Genomic DNA, 24,254 nt, shown 5'->3' with positions numbered 1-24,254 from the left:
ACACCAGCATAAAAACAAACAGATTGGCTGTTGGAACAGAATAGAGAGCCCAATAATAAACCCATGTATATACATCAATTAATCTTCAAAAAGAACACCAAAGATACAAAATTCGGAAAGATAATTCTTCAATAAATGGTGCAAGGAAAACTCCATGTCCACATGCCAAAAAAAAAAAAAAAAAAAAAAAAAAAGAAAAAGAAAGAAATTGGACCCATGTCATACACCATACATAAAATAGAAGTAAAAATGGATTAAAAACTTAAACTTAAAACTAGTCCTAACTGGTTTGGCTCAGTGGATAGAGCGTCAGCCTGCGGACTGAAGGGTCCCAGGTTAGATTCCAATCAAGGGCATGTACCTTGGTTGCAGGCACATCCTCAGTAGGAGGTGTGCAGGAGGCAGCTGATCGATGTTTCTCTTTCTTTCTCATCAATGTTTCTAACTCTCTATCCCTCTCCCTTCCTCTCTGTAAAAAATCAATAAAATATATATTTTTAAAAAAACTAATACCATAAAACTTCTAGAAGAAAACATTAAAAAATAACCTCTTTGACATGAATCTTGGCAATGATTTTCTTTGAATAGCAAAGGCAACATAAGTAACAACAAACAAGAGGTACTGCAGCAAACTTACATGTCAAAGGAAACAATTAACAAAAAGGAAACCTACAGAATGGGGAAAATATTTTCAAACTACATATCTGATAGGGTGTTAATATCCAAAATACATAAGGAACTCCTACAACTCAGTAATAATTTTTTAAAAAAAATTGAATTTTTCAAAGGACCTGAATAGATATTTCTTCAAAGAAGACATTTAAATGTCAAACAGATGTATGAAAAGTGCTCAACATGACTAGTCATCATGCAAATGCAAATCAAAACCACAATGAAATATCATTTGTTAGGATGACTATTATTTTAAAAACTAGAGGCCCACTGCACAAAATTTGTGCACTGGAGAGGGGGGGTTCCTCAATCCGGCCTGCACCCTCTCGCAGTCCGGGAGCCCTCGGGAGATGCCTGACAGTTGGACATCCTTAGCGCTGCGTGGAGGCGGGAGAGGCTCCCACCATCGCCACTGCACTCACCAGCCATGAGCCCAGCTCTGGCTGAGCAATGCTCCCCCTGTGGGAGCGCATTGACCACCAGAGGGCAGCTTCTGCATTGAGCGACTGCCCCCTGGTGGTCAGTGCACAACATAGCTACCAGTCTTTCTGCTGTTTGGTCGATTTGCATATTAGCTTTTTATTATATAGGTTGGTAACAAGTGCTAGTAAAAACGTGGAGAAAAGGGAATGCTGGTACACTGTTGGTGTGCAATGATGATTTAATCAAATATTAAAAATCATTTAATATTAATGTATTGAAGGGAATGACTAAAGTACTTTATAGAGGGTGTCCAGCCTTCTTTGAAGCTGTGCTCTTTGTGTTGGTGGTGAGGAGACAAGGTGGCACTACTTCCAACAGAATAGAGGAAGGTGCTTGATGAGGCAAATCTGTAAATGATTGCTTTTGTGGATTTGGAAATTAATCATGGAAGGAAAAAGAAGGACTCATTGGAATGGATTAAATGAAAAGTAAACATGTTTGTTTTGACAAGATTCAGAGTGACAGAAAGTACTAGTCTTTATCCAGCTTGTAATCTGTCTTCCCTCTCACATAAGTCTTTTGACATGTGAAGGGAATACAGTAGATAACATCAAGAGAAGTAGCATTCAGAACATATCAGTCTTTTATCTATTCTTATATTATGACAATACTAGAGGCCTGGTGCACGAAAATCCGTGCACTCGGGGGTGGGGGGGTTTCTCAGCCCAGCCTGCACGCTCTCACAATCCGGGACCCCTCGGGTAGGGGCCAGTCCCATTGCAGCATGGCTTTGGTTCCCCAGGCCTGCAGGCAGGGGGAGGGACCCAGAGCCCAGTTCAATGGCAGCATGGCTCCATTCCCACAGCTTCCTCCCGCCGCTGTGCCGCAGGCGGCCGGGACCCAGGACAGACTCCCGCCATGCTGCCGGGACCCTATCCTGGTGTTCGGTTGTCCATCTGGACATTTTGGTCGTGATGCACCCTGGCTCTTTATATATTAGGATCTACTTGCACTGAGTTCTTTTCAGTGGGAAAAAGAATACAGAAAGAACAAAGTCTCTCTCTACCCAGGAATCATATGCCAATTGATCTCATTCTCCAAAATGGTTCTTGTGGCCTTGCTTTTGTTCCCTCATTATGTGGGCAGCATCACCAGACATTTGTCTTGGTGAGTAATACTTACTATCAGATCTTATTTCTCCCATAGTAACATATACAAGAGTCCAGAGAAATACACACACACACACACACACACACACACACACACAATTCATGAAGAGAAAGTCAGCACTGTTGCTCCTGGTGGCTATGACAGTCCATGCATTAGCTTGTAGACTGCATGTATGGGGGACTCAAGAGCCCAGTGACAACACCAGCAGTTTGTGAATTAGGTGGACTTAGGTTTGTGCCTTGGCTTCCCTGCTTATTGCTGTTGTGATCTTTTAAAGCCTGTTCCTTCCTCTTTCAAATGAAGGTTCTAATAACTACCTTTGGGTATTTTGTGATGATTCAAGGAGATAAAGAATATAAAGCACTTACCTCAGTACACTGTTCAGAATACAGCAGCTTTGATGACCATTTATGGGCTTGTTAGAAACGGGAACAACTGCCCTCCAATGCCCACGGACAGCTACAGCACTGCACAATTCTTAACCTCTGTGCCCAACTTCCCTCCCCTCTAAATTGGGGAGTAATACCTTTCTTACCTATCTGATAGGATCCTTAAAATGATCAAATGTAAAGGAATCCTGACAATTGCAACAGGCTAATCAATAATGTGCCCAATTATTTATGTTGTGATAGGAGAAAGAGGTGGGAGTCAGGGAAAAGTAAAAATTTTTATCTTACTTTGTTTTTTATTGGATCAGAGAATATTTTGGATAAGAGAAATTTATAAAATTGCATAATTATGAAAAGTTGGGTAGGACAAAGAGGATGAGAAACATGATTTTAATAAAATCTGAATTGAAAATCAGAGATTATCATGAAAGTATAAACACATGGGAGGAATATAAGACTCCAGGAAAGTATTGCTTAAGACTGCTATGAAGTGAAATTCAGCTTGGTTCTTTTTTGGTGTATCCGAACACACACACACACACACACACACACACACACACTCACACACTCAATTCCATGCGATTAAGCAGGTTTACTTCTGTCATTTTCAACATGCCACTGCTTTCCAGAAGTTGGGGAGGCTTTGAAGGACAGGGCTCCCTGGTTCTCAAGTGTCCCTCCTTGCATAACTCTGGGTTTTGAAGAGGTATGCCAAAGCAAAGTACGTTCTGTGTCCCTTTCAGAATTTATGGGGAACCAAATGCTTGAGTCAGAAGTTGTCAAGTACACATTTCATTTTGATTTAAAAGATAGTTAATATCTGAAATGGAAAAGAAAATAAGGGATTATTAATAAAAATAGGTAATGGGAACAAACAACTGAGAAGTAGATGGTGGTTACTTGCAGCAGAGGATGCTGATTTGCAAATAGGGAGCTAAAGCAGGCTCCTGCTAAAACGAGAATCGGTTTTCTGAATGATGGTATTCTGTGACTGACGTTGGCTCTAAAGATAGTTAATATCTGAAATGGAAAAGAAAATAAGGGATTATTAATAAAAATAGGTAATGGGAACAAACAACTGAGAAGTAGATGGTGGTTACTTGCAGCAGAGGATGCTGATTTGCAAATAGGGAGCTAAAGCAGGCTCCTGCTAAAATGAGAATCGGTTTTCTGAATGATGGTATTCTGTGACTGACGCTGGCTCTTTGATGATGAAGAGGCAAATGGGGCATTTTATATGTGGATGCAAAGATAATTTTCTCTCACTGTAAAGTTCTGTTTGTACCCATGACTTCAATGCCATGACATCTTGGCAAGAAGCTACAATGTGCTAACCATGGATGCTTATAGGCATTTATGTTGTCCAGACTTGGTTGCAGCCTGGAGAAAATGAAGGGGCACATGGTTACTATAAATGTGGACCTTTCCATTGAATAGTGATACATAAGACTGATGACTAACAAACATACCCTACATGGGAAACATTTGAGTGATGACATCTTTTTTCTCTTACCCTTTTAACTAGCCACAATGGCTGGGATTTTACTTAAGAAATGTATGGGAAACAGACTAAGCCCGAGGCAGAGCACCCTGGCAGCTGTAGAAAGAGAAGGCTGTACCTCCCCATGTGTGTTATCTGCATTTTCCTATCATTTTAACATCTGCCAGGGAGATCAGCTTGGGGCCCTGAGTGCTGCACATTGAATGCTCAGGTCTGGTGGGTAAGTCTACTTTCCTTTTCCTGCCACAAGAGAAAAGAGAGGCTATGAGACTGTGGTCTTGAAGCCTCTGCCACCAGCCCTATCCAGGATGCTTGGCTTTTTGGACAAATGCATTCACAAAGGTTCTGTATAATCTTTGTTAAGCCACCTTTCTCTATGTGTCCCCAATAAGGAAGATGCTTGCACTTCCTTGATCTTCAGAGGAGATTCAAGATGGTTGTTATTTTGCAAGACGTATAGAAAAATGGGAAGTAGTATTATATTATTGGCTAATGCCACTTTGAAACAAAGCAAGGAGTTATCTATACCCTTTCCATATTATTTATTATGATAAGGTACCTAAATTTCTCTGCAAATATATGTTTTTCAGTGTAAAATTAGCCTGGTTTGCCATTACATTCTATCATATCACTGAGCATGTTCCTACTCTTTTATCTACTCTGTTTTCTCCTATGTTATTGAGGTTTCCCAAGATTTGTCTAAATTAGTACCTGCCTCATTCTTTTTTTAATTGAGCAATAATTAACATGTAATATATTAGGTTTAGGTGTACAACATGATTTGATATACTGTTTGTATATTTTGCAAAAAGATTCGCTCATATCTAGTTAACATCACCTTATATAGTTACATATTTATAAGAATTTTTAATATCTCCTCTCTTAGCAACTTTCAAATATACAATAGAGAATTATTAACTAAAGTCACCATGCTCTATATTAAATTCCCAGGACTTGCCGAAACCGGTTTGGCTCAGTGGATAGAGCGTCGGCCTGCGGACTGAAAGGTCCCAGGTTCGATTCCGGTCAAGGGCATGTACCTGGGTTGCGGGCACATCCCCAGTAGGAGATGTGCAGGAGGCAGCTGATCGATGTTTCTCTCTCATCGATGTTTCTAACTCTCTATCCCTCTCCCTTCCTCTCTGTAAAAAATCAATAAAATATATTTTAAAAAAAATTCCCAGGACTTACTAATTTTATAGCTGGAAGTTGGTACCTTTTGACCAATTTTACTTGTTTCCCACAGCTCCCCACACCCTGTCTCTGGAAACCACCAATCTGTTCTCCGCTTCTGTGAGCTTGGTCTTTTAAAGATTACACATATAAGTGAGATCGTACAGTTCTTGTACTTCCTTGTCTGACTTATTTCACTTAGTATGATGACCTCAAGGTCTACCCATGTCAAAATAGCAGGATTTCCTTCTTTTATGGCCCAATAATATTCCATTGTGTATATGTGTGTGTATACGCATATATGTATAACATTTTAAAAAATTCATTCATCTATCAATGAATACTTGGGTTGTTGTCATATCTTGGCTATTATAAATAATGCTTCAATGTGATATAAACATGAGGGAGCAGATATCTTATCCAAGTAGTCATCCATTTCCTTCAGATAACTACCCAGAATTGGAAGGGCTGAGTCGTGTGGTAGTTCTATTTAACTTTTTGAGGAACCTCCATAATGGCTGCACCATGGTGGCAGTCCCACCAAGAGTGCACAATGGTTCATTTTTCTCCACATCCTTGCAGACACTTATATTTTTCTTAATCCTCACCTGATAATATGTATTTATTGATTTTAGAGAACATATTTTATCTTTTTATTACAGCCATTCCAATAGGTATGAAGTGATGTTGAGGTTTTAATTTACATTTTCCTGATGATTAGTTACATTGAGCACCTTTTCATGTTCTTGTTGCCATCTGCATATTTTCTCTGGGGAAAAAAAGTTTATTCAGTTCCTCTGCCTATTTTTAAAATTGGTTTGTTTGTGTTTTATTTTGCTATAGAATTGTATGAGTTCCTTACATATTTTAGATACGATACTAACTCTTTATCAGATACATGATTTGCAAATATGTTCTCTCATTCCGTGGGTTGTCTTTTTATTTTATTGATGATTTTCTTTGCTGTTTAAGAGCTTTCTGGTTTGATATAGTTCAATTTCTTTATTTTTGATTTTGGTGTGAAATCCAAAAAATCATTGCCAAGACTTATGTCAAGGAACGGTCATCCCCTTTTTTGATTTTGGTGTGAAATCCAAAAAATCATTGCCATGACTTATGTCAAGGAACGGTCATCCCCTCTCTGCTTTCTTCTAGGAGTTTTATGGTTTCAGGTCTTACATTCAAGTCTTATTCATTAACAATTGTCTTTTGAATTTTTGTCTTGAGGGGTCCTAGTTCCATTCTTTTGCTGTCCAGTTTTCCCAACACCATTTGTTAAAGACACTCTCCTTTTCCTATTGTATATCCTTGGCCCCTTTGCCATAAATTAATAACCATATATGTGTTGGCTTGTTTCTGGCCTCTCTATCCTCTTCCATTGATCTATGTATCTTTTTTATATCATACCATACTGTTTTGATTACTATGTCTTTACAAAATGTTTTAAATCAGGCTTCCTGTGGTGTCTGCAGCTTTGTTCTTTTTTCTCAAAACCAGCTTAACTATTTGAGATCTATTGTGGTTCCATACACATTCTAGGATTATTTATTCTATTTCTGTGAAAAGTGCCATTGAATTTGAATAAGGATCATACTAAATAAGTAGATTGCTTTAGGTAGTATGGGCATCTTAACAATTTTAACTCTTCTATATATTTTTATTTGTTCGTGTCTTCTTTAATTTCTTTCAGCAATGTCTTACAGTTTTCACTATACAGATATTTTTACCTTCATTAAATTTGTTCCTAGGTATTTCATTCTTTTTGATGTATTTGTAAATGTATTTTTTAAATTTCTGTTTCTGATAGTTCATTGTTAATGTAGAGAATAACAACAGATTTTTATACTGTTTTTTTTATTCTTGCAACTGTACTGAATTCATTAGTTCTAACAGATTTTTGGTGATATATATTTTTCTACAAAAATTTTGAATAATTTGCTTAATTCTGTTTCCTTACATTCTTGAACCTAACTTAGATACATTTAATCACTCAGCCAAATTTCTCCAGTTTTCTGAATTCTTTCCACATTTTGCTTTTTGCTACTAGAACCAGTCTCTTTAAAATGAAGAAGAGCATATACCTGCATAAAGATCTGATCATTCTAGGACCATATTATTATTAGGGGAGGGAAGGAAAACACTTCTTTGCTCAGATATACAGTCCTCTTATGTCAACATGAATATAAACTATAGCAAGATGCCAGATGTCTAGAGTAACTCCAACTCTATGGCCTTCTTATTTTACTTTCATTATATATGTCTCAAAGCAGCTCCCAGAGTCTGAGAACTGCCTGAGAACTGAATGGAAGAAGACGTTGAGGTCAGCATGACCTAACATGACTAGCAGGTCAACATGACCATTTTCAGGACTAGGTGCTAATCCCATGGTCTGTTCAAAAATAATGCTGTCCCCTTAATCCAGCGGTTCTCAACCTGTGGGTCGCGAACAATGAAAATACATCCTGCATATCAGATATTTACATTACGATTCATAACAGTAGCAAAATTACAGTTATGAAGTAGCAACGAAAATAATTTTATGGTTGGGGGTCACCACAACATGAGGAACTGTATTAAAGGGTCACGGCATTAGGAAGGTTGAGAACCACTGCTTAGTCCATTTTTTTAAAAAAAATCTCATTTGTTGCTAAGACAAACATGTATTTAGAATCAAGATTCCATGTCTAAGATGGTATAGAAAAAGAAATTATATAAAGTTATAAAGTTAATAGCTCTTGCCCCCTACTCTCCAGTCCCTACCCCCATCCTGCCTGACTACATAAACATTAAAATACTAGGTAGACATACTTCATTGTGAGCCTTAAGAAGGTATGTTTCTATTGGCAACTAAGCTCCTAAACATCACTGCACACCAACTAGGAAAGAATCAGGATTGATGAAAACACAAAGGTAAGATTTGTTCTAGATGATTTATTCTTCTGTAATTTCTTCCAAGAGCCAACACCCCCCCCTCCAACTCACACACATGCACACACACACAGACATACACTCACACACACTCACACACACCCCTCTTTTGCCCTTAAATAAATAATGAGCTTTGGAAGTTCTTGAACATTTTTTTTTCTTATAGACATCATTCTAAAGGAAAATAGAGACCAGTGTATTCTGGAAGTTTATATAAGTTCCAAAAAAAGGAGTCACTCTGGTGCCGTTTCAACCCTCCTACAGCAGGTTTCTTTATGGTGAGTATGACAAAGGGCAGGCTGTGCTGCGAAAATGCCAGCCATCTCTGTGTTAGAAAACCTTCTATCACTCTTCTTGATTTGACATGAAATATTAAACACCAGTTACCAGCAAAATGTTATTGAACACAGATGTCCACTATCACTTTCAAATTGCTAAAGTCAATTTAGGTTTATATATTTTCTTTGCTTAAGCATTCGCATGCAACGCAAATGTTCTGTGACAGTAATGATTTCACAATATACCCTTTCAATTAGGAAAGCACATCGTATACGTGTTTTCATTTTTAAAATGCCTATTTTTTTTATTCAAAAGCTCTGTGTCCCTCACTAAACATGGGACCTTGGATTGAAAAAATAAATAAAAAGAAAGAGCTCCATCTACTGATTCATTTAAAAAGTTGTTTCCTGTTCTCTTTTTGAATTGAAAAGAATCTTTGGCACAACAGGGATCTTGTGAGCATGTAGCTCAAACTGTTTTTGTTTTTTTTTTTGAAAAAGATTGCAGGAGTTGCCCCCATGGAAATAACTAGATTAGAAAGGAGCTCTGTCTCTGTGACTAAAAAAGCACCCCCCCACCTTTTCTGTGCCCCCGAGAAGCCCTAATTAATAAGTCGGCTGCAGGTTTAGTGCTCCCCAGGGAAATGGTTAGCTGTGGCATTCCCTTTTGCTGAATTTTACAGAATCCCGAGAGGTCATACATTTTGCTCCATTACAATAATCGCATTCATGTCACTGGCCCCCTCTTCCTTCTGAAGGACTTGGTGGGCCTTCTTTGAACGTATTTACGGGGCCATTTCTCCCACTGGTGAAGCTGAAACCTACCATGTGACTCCCCTGCCCCCCACCGCTGCCCAGATTCAAGTGACTTCACAGGGGAAGTGAAGAAAAACATCCACTGGGAACCTGGGGGCAATTGAAGGAGGCCAAGAGTTATGACTTGAGGAGGAACTGCTGTGCCAGCCTCCTGGGGGTGAGGGTTGAGAGCAGCAGCTGGAATGGTGGCCCTGGTGATGTCTGCCAGCTCTCACCCTGCCACCTCTGTCGTTGAGAAGCTTCCAGACCACTTTTAATCTCTGCCTTGAAGTTCCTTTTGTAAAGGTCGTGTTCCCATGAGTCTCCATTGTATGCCAACCCAGGCAGCGTCTTCGGATACAGTCAGATGTGACTTATTTGGGAAATATCCTGGCTGCTTTGAAGGGTCACAATGTTCTGGATCTTAGTGGCTTCCAACTTGGACCTGCTTCCCGTATTACAGAATTTCCCCTAAGATGAACAAACAGCAGACTGTATTCTTCTCATACATTTGAGCAGTGGCAATAGAAAATATTACCAATGGGCAACAAGATGATATCTGGAAACACACAATGGAGCAATTTAGATGAAAGTCTCCTACCTTTGAATCTGTCTGCTCGATCATGCATTTCTATAGTCGTGATTAACTCACTATAAGACCCAGGAATTCAAAGTCAATAGAAAATGTCTATTCCTCCCCCAAATGAATCACACATCACCTATCACTGCAGAATTGCCAAACTCTATGGTTTTCTTGTCAAACATAAATTCAATAGCTGACCACAGCCAGGGACAGAAATTTCTTATAAATCAAATAACTACATACATTAAAGAGAGATGCAGGGGACCTGCTGCCACATTTCAGTCAATCAAAAATATATGTAATAAGTGTCTACTGTGTTCAAGGTGCGGTGCTTGGTGCTGGGGGTGGGGGAGGCATATTTAATGAAATATGACTTGGCCCTAACCCTCAAGCAAGGAAACGCCTACTTCATGTTGCTGCTGTGAGGATTGTATGCAATTACCTAGCACAGTGCCTGACACATACTTGGTGATGGGTAAATGGTCACTATTATCATTACTAGTAATGTAATATAATATTTAGCTAATATTTAATACATAAATGGAAAATATGTCACAGGATGAATGGGTTCCCAAATAATTGACCCAGGCACTAATTGCTCTGAGATCAGATTCAAAGGGAATTCCTGGAGTCTGAAGTGAGACAGTTTCATTCAGATAATTTTAGCTAGAATTACAATTTGCCAGTTTTTGGAAGTTCTTTAAGACCCAGGTGCCAGACTGAGCAATTGACAATTCCATCTCTCTCTTTTTTTTTACTTTCACAATCAAATTATGTAGATATAAGCCACCCCCATTTTACAGATAAGGAAATGAGAGTAGGAGAGGTTAAGGAGCATCACAAAGGCCTGGTACAAATGCTCATGGTTTTTCCACTTAATCAAAAGCTCTCCATCATAGAATTATAGACTATTAGAGCTGGAAGGAAAGCAGAGACCACATTGTCCTGATTGCTGACTTGACAGGTAAAGAAGCAAAGGGCCTGAGAAGAAAAGCAATTTGCTCAAGTTCACACACCTAACTGGTGACATAACTGAAATTAGAGACCAAGGTTCTGGCTCCAAATTGATGCCATTTCCAATATTTTTTCCAAGTATTTTCCAATATTTATCCTAAGTTAATAGCACTTTTAAAATACAAATGTAAAAAGATTATGCTAAGAGAAATCTTGTGCTCCAAGTTAACTTTTTTTTCCAAGTTAATTTTATATCATCTCTTCTCTGCTGAGTAGGTACTTAATTATTTCCTGTTACTGAGAAATTATTTTCTTTTTTTAAAATATTTTATTGATTTTTTACAGAGAGGAAGGGAGAGGGATAGAGAGTTAGAAACATCGATGAGAGGGAATCCATCAACTGCTGCCTCCTGCATATCCCCCACTGGGGATGTGCCCACAACCAAGCTACATGCCCTTGACTGGAATCGAACCAACCTGGGACCCTTGAATCCACTGGCGGTCTGTCTATCCACTGAGTCAAACCGGTTAGGGCTGAGAAATTATTTTCTACCTCACATTCCTCTCCACTCTGTTACACACACACTCACTCACTCACTCACTCACTCACAATTAAAATGCACACCCCTTTCTTTTATTTGGAAGGTAAAATGAAATCTATATTTATATCACAGGATTTGGAGCTTCTATTTAAGTCCAGGCTTAACTGAACCATTCCCTCCAAAACTCATCTTTCAGCAGGATCTGGAGCTAATCTATTTCCTGGGAACTGCATAATTTAAAACAAATCCATAAATATCTACTAACAGGAGATGCTGTGACCTGAATGTTTGTGTTTCCCCCAAATTCATAGGCTAAAATTATAATGTCCGATGTGATGGTATTAGAAGGTAGGACCTTAGGGAGGTAATTATGTCAAGAGGGTGGAGCCTTCATAAATGGGGTTAGTGCCTTTATAACAGAGGGCCCACAGAGCTCCCTGGCCCTTTCCACCAGCGAGGACACAGAGAAAAGCCATTAGCTATGAATCATGAAGAGGGTCCTCACTGGTGCTTTGATCTTAGACTTCCCAGCTTCCAGAACTATGAGAAACAAATCTGTTTTGTTATAGGCTCCCCAGTCAGTGGTATTTGTTAGCAGCCTAGATGGACTAAGACAGTCGATATCAGTAATTGGTCATAAAATACATTCTTCTTTGGCTCATGAGTGGTTCCAAGATCAGTCAGAATACCCAGCAACCAAACTGTCAAGTGAGATGGAACTTTTGCTTTCCCTGATCATAGGCTCCTCTAGATCTGATAAAATCATGCTGCTCTATGTCCTTCATTTATTTTCTGTTGTAGTGCTCTACCCATTTCTAGAGTTGACTTCAGGTTAAATCAAAAGATACATATAATATAACACAGCAATAGGCAGGCTCTCTTAACAAGGGAACTATAACAAAACTAGCAGTTGACATTTCAGTTCATTAATCCAATCATTTTTCTTTTTTTGAGAGTCCAGTTACTCATCACAAAGTAACTACCTGTGCAACTCTTATCATGACCATGAATTAAAATATGTCAGTGCCTAGGAGACCCTTTTGTGCCCCTTCTCAATCACTCCTTCCCCCTCAAAATTACCAGTACTTTGAATGTTTTAGGATAATAATTTCCTTGCTTTCCTTGATACCATCAAAGCCTGCATTGTTAAACACTCCAGTTTTTCCTGTTTTTAACTCTATTTAAATTGATGAGACTAAGTATACCGAGTAATCCTGGCCTTTCACTCAAAATTTTACATGGAAATGTCAAAGTTATTTAGCCATACTACTGAAAGGCATTGTTTTCAGTTTTAATGATAATAAATAATACTGCTATTAATATTTTTGTGCATGTTTCCTTGCGTGAATTATCTTGGGTATATCCTATATAATAAAAGCCAAATATGCTAAGTGTCTGGTCGTCTGTTCAACCAATCAAAGGGTAATATGCTAAGGCCCTCAACTGCTCACTATGACATGCACTGACCACCAGGGGGCAGATGCTCCAAAAGGTAGGTTAGCTTGCCGGTCCAGCCAGTCGGAGAGTGAGATGATGGGCTGGACACACCCTGGAGCCCTCCCGTGGTCCTTCCCTGGCTGACCAACCTCCTGTGTCCCTCCCCGGCCCCGATTGTGTACTGGTGGGGTCCTTTGGCCTGGTGTGTGCCCTCTCACAATCAAGGACCCCTCGGGGGATGTTGAAGAGCCAGTTTCGGCCCAATCCTACAGGCCAGGCCAAGAGACCCACTGGTGCATGAATTCGTGCATGGGGCCTCTAGTATTAAAAATGTAAGGTTATTAAAATATGGTCAGCTTAATGAAATACATTTATCAAAAGTAGTTGCCCCTTAATATTTATTATCAGTATTATAAAATTTAGATATCCTTTAGGTATAAATTTGCATTTTCCTGATTACTGATGAAGATTAATATATTTTCATATATTCCATATGCTTACTGGATATTTACATTCATCGTGTGTGTGTGTGTGTGTGTGTGTGTGTGTGTGTGTGTAGTGCCCTTTCAGTTTTCTTGCTTTTTTGGGGGGTGGAGGGTTCTCTGACTATCTTTTTCCTATGTGGCAGTTCTTTATATAATCAGGAAAACTAGCTATTTACCAGTAATAAGTGTTTAAAGCATGTTTCCCTTCTTGGTGGTTTGTTTTTAACTGTCTTAATAGTATATTTTAATGAATAAAAATGTCCAATACTAATATGTAACCTCATTTACCAATCTTTTCCTTATGGTTAGTGCTTTTGCTTCTTATTTAAGAAGTTTCCATTTATAATGAGATTATAAATATAGTTCTCCTATGTAATCTTCTATATGCTTTATTGTTTTACCTTCACATTTAAATCTACAATACATGTGAAATGATGTTTGTGTATGATGTGAAAGTTAAATTCCCTTGATTTTTTTCTATGCATAGCCAATTTTCCCAATATCATTTGTTGAAAAAAATCTTTCTTTACTATTATACTACCACTGTTGCTATAAATCACATGTTCATATGTGCATAGGTCTATTGATGAGATCTTGATCCTATTTATTTGATCTGCTCCTATCTTTATGCTCTTCTAATTAGTGTAGCTTATAAATTTGATATACAATACTGCAATGACAACCACTCATAGTTATTTATACAGGGGGTGAACTACAGAAAATGCACAGAAGGAGCCTCAGATGAAGAATGAAAATTAGAAAATGCTGGAACATACAGAGCTCAGTTTTTGGACCACTCACCTTTTCTGTCTATACTCATTTCCTACGTCATTCCATCTAGTCTAATGGTTTGAAATATTATCTACTGTATATGCTAATGGTCCAAAAATCTATGTCCCTGGCCTGGACTTTTCCCCTAATGGTTTCACTTAGTGTCCAAGAACCTACTTGACATCTCCACTTGAAACTCTAATAGGCATCTCAAACTTAATATGTTCAACACTGACCTCCTAACATCTGCCTCTCCTCAACAAAGTTCTAGCTCTTTCCATAGTCATTCCCCTTTCAATTAAATAATATTGCAATTCTTCCATAAATCTTGGTGTTGTGTTTAACTCTTCTTTTTCACTGTCCACATCCATTGCATCTGCAGAGTCTCTTTACTCTGCATAAAATTATATCCAACTTATTTCCATTCCACTCTTGACATCCTGGAGTATTGCAGTAACTTCTAAACTAGTCTCCTTCCTCCTGCCCCTAGTTCTCCATAATTGATTTTCTACCCAGGAAACATAATTATTTTCCTATTATTCCTCTTTTCAAGAGATGTTCAATAGATTTCCCCCTTATTAGGTATAAAAACCAAAATACTATGTTAAACAATCATCTAAATGATCTGGTCCCCTGATATCTCTCTGATTTTATCTCTTTTTAAAATATTTTTATTGATTTCAGAGAGGAAGGGAGAGGGAGAGAGAGAAACATCAATAATGAGAGAGAATCATTGATTGTCTGACTCCTGCACGCCCCCTACTGGGGATCCAGCCCACAACCTGCACATGTGCCCTTGACTGGAATCGAACCTAAGACCCTTTAGTCCACAGGCCAACACTCTATTCATGGAACCAAACTGGTTAAGGCTGATTTTATCTCTTAATAGTCTTCCCCTCATTCTCTCTGTTCCAGTTACTTTGGCCTCAAACATGCCAGGCATATTCCTTCCTGGTGCTTTCACATTAGCTGTTCCCTCTGCCTGAAAATTTGTTGGTTGTCTACCTGCAGATATCCTTATGTCTGAATTTCTCAGTCTCAGACTTATAAGAAAATATTAGTACTATCCTAGCGCTACCACTCTCAATTGGTCACCTAATGAGTGAGGTGACTTCTTAGATGAACATTTAGAATTCAAAGATTGTACTTGTTATGGGTTGAACTCTATCCCTGCAAGAGCTGTTGAAATCATAACCTTCAGAACCTATAAATGTGACCTTACTTGAGAATAGACTCTTTGCAGTGATCAAGTTCAGATGGGGTCAAAAGGGTAGACCCTAACCCAATATGCATAATGTCCTCATAAAAGAGAAATTTGGGCAGAGACCCATACATACACACAGGGAGAACACCATGTGAAGATAAAAACAGAGATCATGGGTATTTGTATCTACAAGCCAAGGAACACTAAAGATTGCCAGCAAACCATCAAGAAGTTAGGCAAGAGGCATGGAGCAGCCCTCAGAAAGAACCAACCTTCCTAACATCTTTTTAAAAAATCTATCCTTATTGTTGAAATTATTACAGATGTCCCCATCCCCCCATTGGTCCCCTCTATCCCACTTCCTTCCCCTCCCCAGGCCTTCCCCACACTATTGTCTATCCATGGGCTATGTATACAGTCTCAGACTTCTACCCAAACTACCCTTTTGTAGTTTAAGCCACTCATTTGTGGTTCTTTTTTATGGCAGCCCTAAATAACAAGTATAGCCTCTATTCTTTTTAAAACTAGATAAATAGGATTAAATTTATGACTACAAGATTTTTAATCTAGTAAAATTTCCAAGGCTTGAAGAGTCATTAAAAAAATAAACTCTCAAATTTAGAACAATTTAGATTTGAAAAAAATTGAAAATATACCACAGAGGATTCCCACACATAGTTTTCTCTATTAACATCTGACATTAGTAGAGTACACTTGTTGAACTAATATTGATACATTATTAATTACAGTGCACATTTTACTAATATCTTTTTAATTTTTACCTGGTGTCCTGTCCCTTCCAGGACACCTTATTATATTTAGTTTTTATATTTCCTTATGCTCCTCTTAGTTGGGACAATTTCTGATTTGTCTGAATTTCCTGTTTTTTTATGACCTTGATCATTTTGAGAAGTACTGGTCAGGTATTTTGTGTAATATCCCTCTGTTGGAATTTGGCTGATGGTTTTTCTCATTATTAAACTGTGATAATGATGAGGAAGATCACAGAAGTAAGGTATCATTTTCACCATATCAACTCCATAAAATTTTCACCATACCAACATGACATCACTGTTGATGTTAATCACCTAATTCAAGGAGTATTTGTAAGCGTTCTCCACTGTAAACTTACTCTCTCCTCTTTTCATACTATATTCTTTGGAAATAATTCACTATGCAAGCCCTCACTTAAATAATGGGGTGGAATATCTACATAAATTATTTGAAAATATTTTACACAGATTTGTCTCTTCTCTTCAGTCTGAATTGTAATTACCTGGAATAACTGTTTCAATTTCCTGAAAATAGGAAGATGCTACAAAGAAGGTAATTTAAAATATTTACTATATAATTTGTCTTTAAAATGAAACAGTATTGCCCAGCCAGAGTGGCTCAGTAGTTGAGTGTCAACATCTGAACCAGGAGGTCCCGATTCGATTCCCAGTCAGGACATATGCTTGGGTTGCAGACTTGATCCCCAGTGTGGGGCATGCAGGAGGCAGTCAATCAATGATTATCTCTCATCATTGATGTTTCTCTCTCTCCCTCTCCCTTCCTCTCTGAAATCAGTAAAAATATATTTTAAAAAAATGAAACAGTATTAGCATTTTAACTATAACAAAGCAAATATCTTGGTCCAGGTAGATAGAAATAATAATACATATTTTTAAAACACTTCTATTGCTCATACAGTCCATGGATGTAAGAAACGTCTAAATCTGTAAAAAAAAATATATTATAAGAATTTATTCGAGCCAAAAGTTTCAGGAAGCAAGATCTTAAAAGCTCCAGAGAATGGCAGTTTTTCAGCTTCTTTTATACCTTTGGATTTAAGGAGGAAACTAAAGAAGATTACAGGAAGGCAGGAGAAAGCAAGGTTCAGGATAGTTAAGATTATTTGTTCCCTTGCAGGTGGTTACTTCTTCCAGGGGTCTGGAAAAGAGGGTTATTTCTGTCATTTCAAAGTTAGGTTAATGGTGATGCTAAAGAACAACAGATAGAACTTGCTTAAATCTTTTACTAAAGAAGTCATAGGCCTGACTGACAGCTATCATGAACTGACCAGTTAGGAATTTATGATCAGATCATCCTGTGAGGTTACTCTGAGTTATATTTATTACAGCACCCCCTTTTCATCCACACATCTAACTTCTCTCTACTAGAGCATATATTTTCAATTACCAAGAACTTGAAATTGGTTCCTGATTACAACGAAAATTTGTTATTGGAACACAAGATGTTTTAACCTCTTCCAAAGTAACTATGGTTACAAAGCCTTGTGCTGCTTCACCTTCACTTGATTCCTTTCACAACTTTATGATCCAATACTGCTCTTTCTTCATGTGCATCCTCCTCCTGGGGTAGAATAGAGTGAGAAGCAGGAAGCTTTGAACTTCCCCCAAGATGGCAGACTGTGTCAGTAACCATGGGTGTGCCTCAATTCAGACGTTCTAGGTTTTGCCTTCCACAGTGTGGAGTGGCACTTTTCATCTCTTTTTCTCAGGTTAAACTAATAAAATAATATTATGGCAAAAACCTCAAGCTTCAAGGGTCCCAATAGACTGTATTTAGTGCATTCATTTTATTAATTCAGCAAACGTTTATGGAGGGCTGGCGATGCGCAAGGCACTATGTTTAGTTCTGAGGAAAAAGCGCTTGAGAAAGAAAAGTTTTCTGTTTGGACATAGTTTTAATCTTTGTGAAGAGGAAGGACTGAGTAAGAAAAAGTGTGTTATTCTTTTTAAAACTAGATAAATAGGATTAAATTTATGACTACAAGATTTTTAATCTAGTAAAATTTCCAAGGCTTGAAGAGTCATTAAAAAAATAAACTCTCAAATTTAGAACAATTTAGATTTGAAAAAAATTGAAAATATACCACAGAGGATTCCCACACATAGTTTTCTCTATTAACATCTGACATTAGTAGAGTACACTTGTTGAACTAATATTGATACATTATTAATTACAGTGCACATTTTACTAATATCTTTTTAATTTTTACCTGGTGTCCTGTCCCTTCCAGGACACCTTATTATATTTAGTTTTTATATTTCCTTATGCTCCTCTTAGTTGGGACAATTTCTGATTTGTCTGAATTTCCTGTTTTTTTATGACCTTGATCATTTTGAGAAGTACTGGTCAGGTATTTTGTGTAATATCCCTCTGTTGGAATTTGGCTGATGGTTTTTCTCATTATTAAACTGTGATAATGATGAGGAAGATCACAGAAGTAAGGTATCATTTTCACCATATCAACTCCATAAAATTTTCACCATACCAACATGACATCACTGTTGATGTTAATCACCTAATTCAAGGAGTATTTGTAAGCGTTCTCCACTGTAAACTTACTCTCTCCTCTTTTCATACTATATTCTTTGGAAATAATTCACTATGCAAGCCCTCACTTAAATAATGGGGTGGAATATCTACATAAATTATTTGAAAATATTTTACACAGATTTGTCTCTTCTCTTCAGTCTGAATTGTAATTACCTGGAATAACTGTTTCAATTTCCTGAAAATAGGAAGATGCTACAAAGAAGGTAATTTAAAATATTTACTATATAATTTGTCTTTAAAATGAAACAGTATTGCCCAGCCAGAGTGGCTCAGTAGTTGAGTGTCAACATCTGAACCAGGAGGTCCCGATTCGATTCCCAGTCAGGACATATGCTTGGGTTGCAGACTTGATCCCCAGTGTGGGGCATGCAGGAGGCAGTCAATCAATGATTATCTCTCATCATTGATGTTTCTCTCTCTCCCTCTCCCTTCCTCTCTGAAATCAGTAAAAATATATTTTAAAAAAATGAAACAGTATTAGCATTTTAACTATAACAAAGCAAATATCTTGGTCCAGGTAGATAGAAATAATAATACATATTTTTAAAACACTTCTATTGCTCATACAGTCCATGGATGTAAGAAACGTCTAAATCTGTAAAAAAAAATATATTATAAGAATTTATTCGAGCCAAAAGTTTCAGGAAGCAAGATCTTAAAAGCTCCAGAGAATGGCAGTTTTTCAGCTTCTTTTATACCTTTGGATTTAAGGAGGAAACTAAAGAAGATTACAGGAAGGCAGGAGAAAGCAAGGTTCAGGATAGTTAAGATTATTTGTTCCCTTGCAGGTGGTTACTTCTTCCAGGGGTCTGGAAAAGAGGGTTATTTCTGTCATTTCAAAGTTAGGTTAATGGTGATGCTAAAGAACAACAGATAGAACTTGCTTAAATCTTTTACTAAAGAAGTCATAGGCCTGACTGACAGCTATCATGAACTGACCAGTTAGGAATTTATGATCAGATCATCCTGTGAGGTTACTCTGAGTTATATTTATTACAGCACCCCCTTTTCATCCACACATCTAACTTCTCTCTACTAGAGCATATATTTTCAATTACCAAGAACTTGAAATTGGTTCCTGATTACAACGAAAATTTGTTATTGGAACACAAGATGTTTTAACCTCTTCCAAAGTAACTATGGTTACAAAGCCTTGTGCTGCTTCACCTTCACTTGATTCCTTTCACAACTTTATGATCCAATACTGCTCTTTCTTCATGTGCATCCTCCTCCTAGGGTAGACTAGAGTGAGAAGGAGGAAGCTTTGAACTTCCCCCAAGATGGCAGACTGTGTCAGTAACCATGGGTGTGCCTCAATTCAGACGTTCTAGGTTTTGCCTTCCACAGTGTGGAATGGCACTTTTCATCTCTTTTTCTCAGGTTAAACTAATAAAATAATATTATGGCAAAAACCTCAAGCTTCAAGGGTCCCAATAGACTGTATTTAGTGCATTCATTTTATTAATTCAACAAACGTTTATGGAGGGCTGGCGAGCAATAGAAGTGTTTTAAAAATATGTATTATTATTTCTATCTACCTGGACCAAGATATTTGCTTTGTTATAGTTAAAATGCGCTTGAGAAAGAAAAGTTTTCTGTTTGGACATAGTTTTAATCGTTGTGAAGAGGAAGGACTGAGTAAGAATTTAAAGTGTGTTAGTCATCTGAAGAAATTTGGGTGCTATGAGGGTGTAAAATGTGATCTGGTAGTGGGAAGATGGGCTGATTAATGCAGTGTAAAGAAACAGAAGATTTCTTTGAGAAAATTATGTTTCAGCTAAATTCTGTAGGATGCATAGGGGTCAGGTAGGCATGGGGAGTCAAGTTGGGAAGGGTTATCATATTTAGTGATAAAGTCCTGCTTTGAGTGAAAGTTAAGTTTCTCCTTGCTTTACATAGGCAAAAGAAATGTTAGAAAGAATCTCAAATAAGGCCAAACTTTAGAATATTTTTACAAAGCCAGCTGCAAACCCGTTTACCCTGGACATTTATTATAAAGAGCTAGGGACAACTCATACTTCAAAAAATCTCTTGGAAATAGAAACAATACAATACTTTTAAAATAGATACTTGTTTACAAATAGCTTCTGATGCAAATGATATAATTGTGTGGTTGTCAATATATTTGCTACAAAGTGAGAAAAAATATCTGAGACATCAATTTCCTAAGTGTGGTGACAGCCTAGTCATAAAAGAACATTCTACTTCATTGTTATGAATATGTGAATTATTCTAGTGGTTTACTCTGAATATTTTTTTTCCCATTTACAAGAAAACATCTGTTACAACTAGATGAATGATTAGCTGCAAAATATATAGCAATTTTGTATTAAGGATTGCTTTCCAAAGTATCCCCATTTCATCCTTCACTTCATTCAGGTGCATACATAATGAAATAGGAGGTCATTTCCAGAATTTTCTAGGTCAGTGGAGCCAATTCTTGAAGAGGCTCATAAGATAGTTTTGTTTCACTCAGAATTTGAGCATTTCTTTGAGATTACTCCATCTCATTTTCAAAGAGTTCTATCCCCTGCCCTGGCTACCTCCCAGGACATATCTTCAAGGTTAATGTTTAAATGTTAATTAATTAAGCCTAGCCATCTCTTAAGAGATAAGTAAGCAAATAGGCTAGCCATGATAACAAGGTTTCTAAGACTAAACATAAAGGAATGTTAATGCATCTTTCATAATGGAAACAATACATTTATAATCTTTGACTTAAAGTAACTATGGTTACAAAGCCTTGTGCTGCTTCACCTTCACTTGATTCCTTTCACTGGGGATCCACCTCTGTCATCAGGAGAGAGTCTCCTTGGCTAATGGCACTCAGCTTGTCATCATGAGAATACAAAGATTAAATACCTTATGAATAGAGAGTGTAAATTTCTTTATCTGCCTCAGAAGTGTCTTTTCAAGAAGGAAGACTTGGTCAACAAAGAAGAGAGAAGTGTTCTCAATTTAAGTCAACTTTCTAAATAAAAAACACTGGCTTTCAATTGTACCTGAAGTGTTTTGTTATCAATGATTACCTGGGAAGTGCTTCAGGTCTTTATAGCCATTGTCCTTGATGTTGACTAAGTGCTTCAAAAAGAATTTCTGCAGATACTTGGGGTGAAGAGATTAAGAAGAAGATAATTATCAGGATAGAAGTTAGAACACTAGATTTAGGATACGTTGCTGCAGACATCTTCCCAAAGAGTAAGTGTTTAAAACATACCATACTATAATTTTCAAGCATGGTTGAAAATTATACACATAATCCACTTTATAAAAATGATGTAAAACATATAAAGATAAAAGGAAGCATATGGAAATGTCAACAGTGGTTACCTAAGGGGTGGGATTATAGGTGCTGATTTGCCACAAAAAAACAATAACTTAAAAAACAGGGGGGGGGGGGGAAGGAACAATTTTTATATAATAATGTATTTTAGACAACAGCTACAGCTTTGGCAATTATGAAAAGAACTCACTATTAATCTGGGACACGTTCAGAGCAGGTTGGCAAATGATGTAAGGAGCTGTTAAAGCTCTGGTGATTTGTCACCTGGAGAAAGAAAGAGTAAGGAAATATGAAAACTGGCTTCAACTATTTGAAAGTCCATCAAGTAGAGGAATATCAAGACTTATTTTCCAATGACTAGTAGTTCTATGGAGTTAGCACTTGTCTTAATTTAAGGAAGATACTTCTAACAATAAGGGTATGGATTGATATTCAAGAATTACTAAAGGCATTCAAGCAGAGGTTGGGTGGATATCAGATATATGGTTATAAAAATGATTGCTTCACTGAGTGGCAACTAAGACTATGAGGTTTTTAAGGTCCTTTCAGCCCTCAGATTATATTATTTTAAACACTGCTAACATATTTGCCAACACTCTAGGGGTCAAAAGTCTTGGTTTTTCTTTTCCTTTCTTTTCGTCTCCCCAAACACACTCCAACTTCCCTCCCATAATGACAGAAAATGCTGACTTGTGCAAGGAGTCACTAGGCAAATTGTCCTTGGGGACAATGCTAAAAAAGTAGTAACTTCCTCATGATAAAGCATCTGATTTAAATAGAAGTGACAGAATATAGTGACGTGTCTAATTTACCACAATGTGTCAATTATGTACCATAAATACTAGGACAGGGACCCTTTGGCTTAGGGTTTATAGGTGCTAAAGACAAATGACAAAAATAAGATGGGCTCAGATTTTTACAGCTCATCTGATCACGCATTTACACATAACCTATGATATCCATCCCATTCTCTATTACATAAATTTGCATACCATCTTACTTTAAAACAGCCAAAGCCATTTCTGATCAACCTTCCTAGGCATCCCAGAACCCTTGTTCAAGATGCCTCTTGTGTAATCCCCAATGAGTGTGATATCCTCAACTCTCTTTGGACTTGAGTAGGAAGCAAATATTCTTGTAACATCATTCTTTCAAGAATCAGCCAAGTAATACTAGAAACATTGTTCCAAATACCAATAACAATTTATCTTCTAGCAAAAAGAGAGAATATACATATTTAGAATTCTGGGCAATATAGCTATAGAAAACGTATTCTACTCAAAAGCATAAATACTAGAAAGATGATTAAGCCTGTGGATATGTTTTTTTTAAATAAATAATGAAAATGTATATTTCTTTTACAGTTGGCCCTTGAACAATGATGGCCTCCTGCACAGTCAAAAATATGCATATAACTTCTCTTAATTTAAGAAAGACACTTCTAACACTCTCCCAAAACTTAATTACAGTCATGCCTAGGTATCCTTTGGGGATTGGTTCCAGAACCACCTCATGGTTACCACAATCAGAGGATGCTCAGTCCCTCATAAAAAATGGCATAGAACACAGATACAGCAGGCTCTTCACGTTTGCAGATTTTCAACAGTGGGTCAAAAATATATATAACAGTAGAAAAATCTAAGTGCAAGTGGAACCTCACAGTTCAAACTGTATTGTTCAATGGCCAACTACATTTTGCTTCTGGAGTATAAAGACATGTCATAGAAAGGAGAGCTATAAGTTTTAATTCTGAGTTTTATGATATTTGAATTTCTAATTTCAAATGTAACATGTTAAACTTTTTATTGTCACTTCCCATGTTCTGATTTTTATATAGAAAGTACTGTCCTGAACAAGACAGTATTTATGAGATTGCAAACTTGCTGTATATAAATAACTAGAGGCCCGGTGCACAAAAATTTTTGCACTCGGGGGGGTCCCTCAGCACAGCCTGTGCCCTCTCGCAGTCTGGGAACCCTCAGGGGATGACCACCTGCTGGCTTAGGCCCGCACCCCGGGGGGATTGGGCCTAAGATGGCAATCAGACATCCCTCTGGCAGCGGGAGCCCTCGGGGGATGTCCACTTGCCAGTGGGGAGCAGGCCTAAGCTTCAGTCAGATATCCTTAGCACTGCTGAGGAGGCGGGAGAGGCTCCAACCACCACCGCTGTACTGGCAGCCATCAGCCTGGCTTGTGGCTGAGCAGAGCTCCTCCCATGTGAGAGCACACTGACCACCAGGGGGCAGCTCCTGCATTGAGCATCTGCCCCCTGGTGGTCAGTGTGTGTCATAGTGACCAGTCATTCCCAGTTGTTCTGCTGT

At 37.7% G+C, this 24,254-nt stretch overlaps 1 long non-coding RNA gene across 1 annotated transcript; it reads right to left on the bottom strand.

Moving 5' to 3' along the window:
• Positions 1-8,986: 8,986 nt before the first annotated feature.
• Positions 8,987-22,185, bottom strand: LOC106724824. Its single transcript, XR_001360655.1, has 3 exons — positions 22,124-22,185; positions 21,680-21,755; positions 8,987-9,888 (listed from the first exon to the last, which is right to left on the bottom strand). It is a non-coding gene; the product is annotated as an uncharacterized LOC106724824 (long non-coding RNA).
• Between the last annotated feature and the right edge of the window lie 2,069 nt (positions 22,186-24,254).

This window comes from Myotis brandtii, unplaced genomic scaffold, assembly GCF_000412655.1.
Source record: "Myotis brandtii unplaced genomic scaffold, ASM41265v1 scaffold99, whole genome shotgun sequence".
Classification (NCBI taxonomy): domain Eukaryota; kingdom Metazoa; phylum Chordata; class Mammalia; order Chiroptera; family Vespertilionidae; genus Myotis; species Myotis brandtii.
The sequence above is the reverse complement of the archived record's forward strand: the minus strand, read 5'-3'. Positions and strand labels throughout refer to the sequence as shown.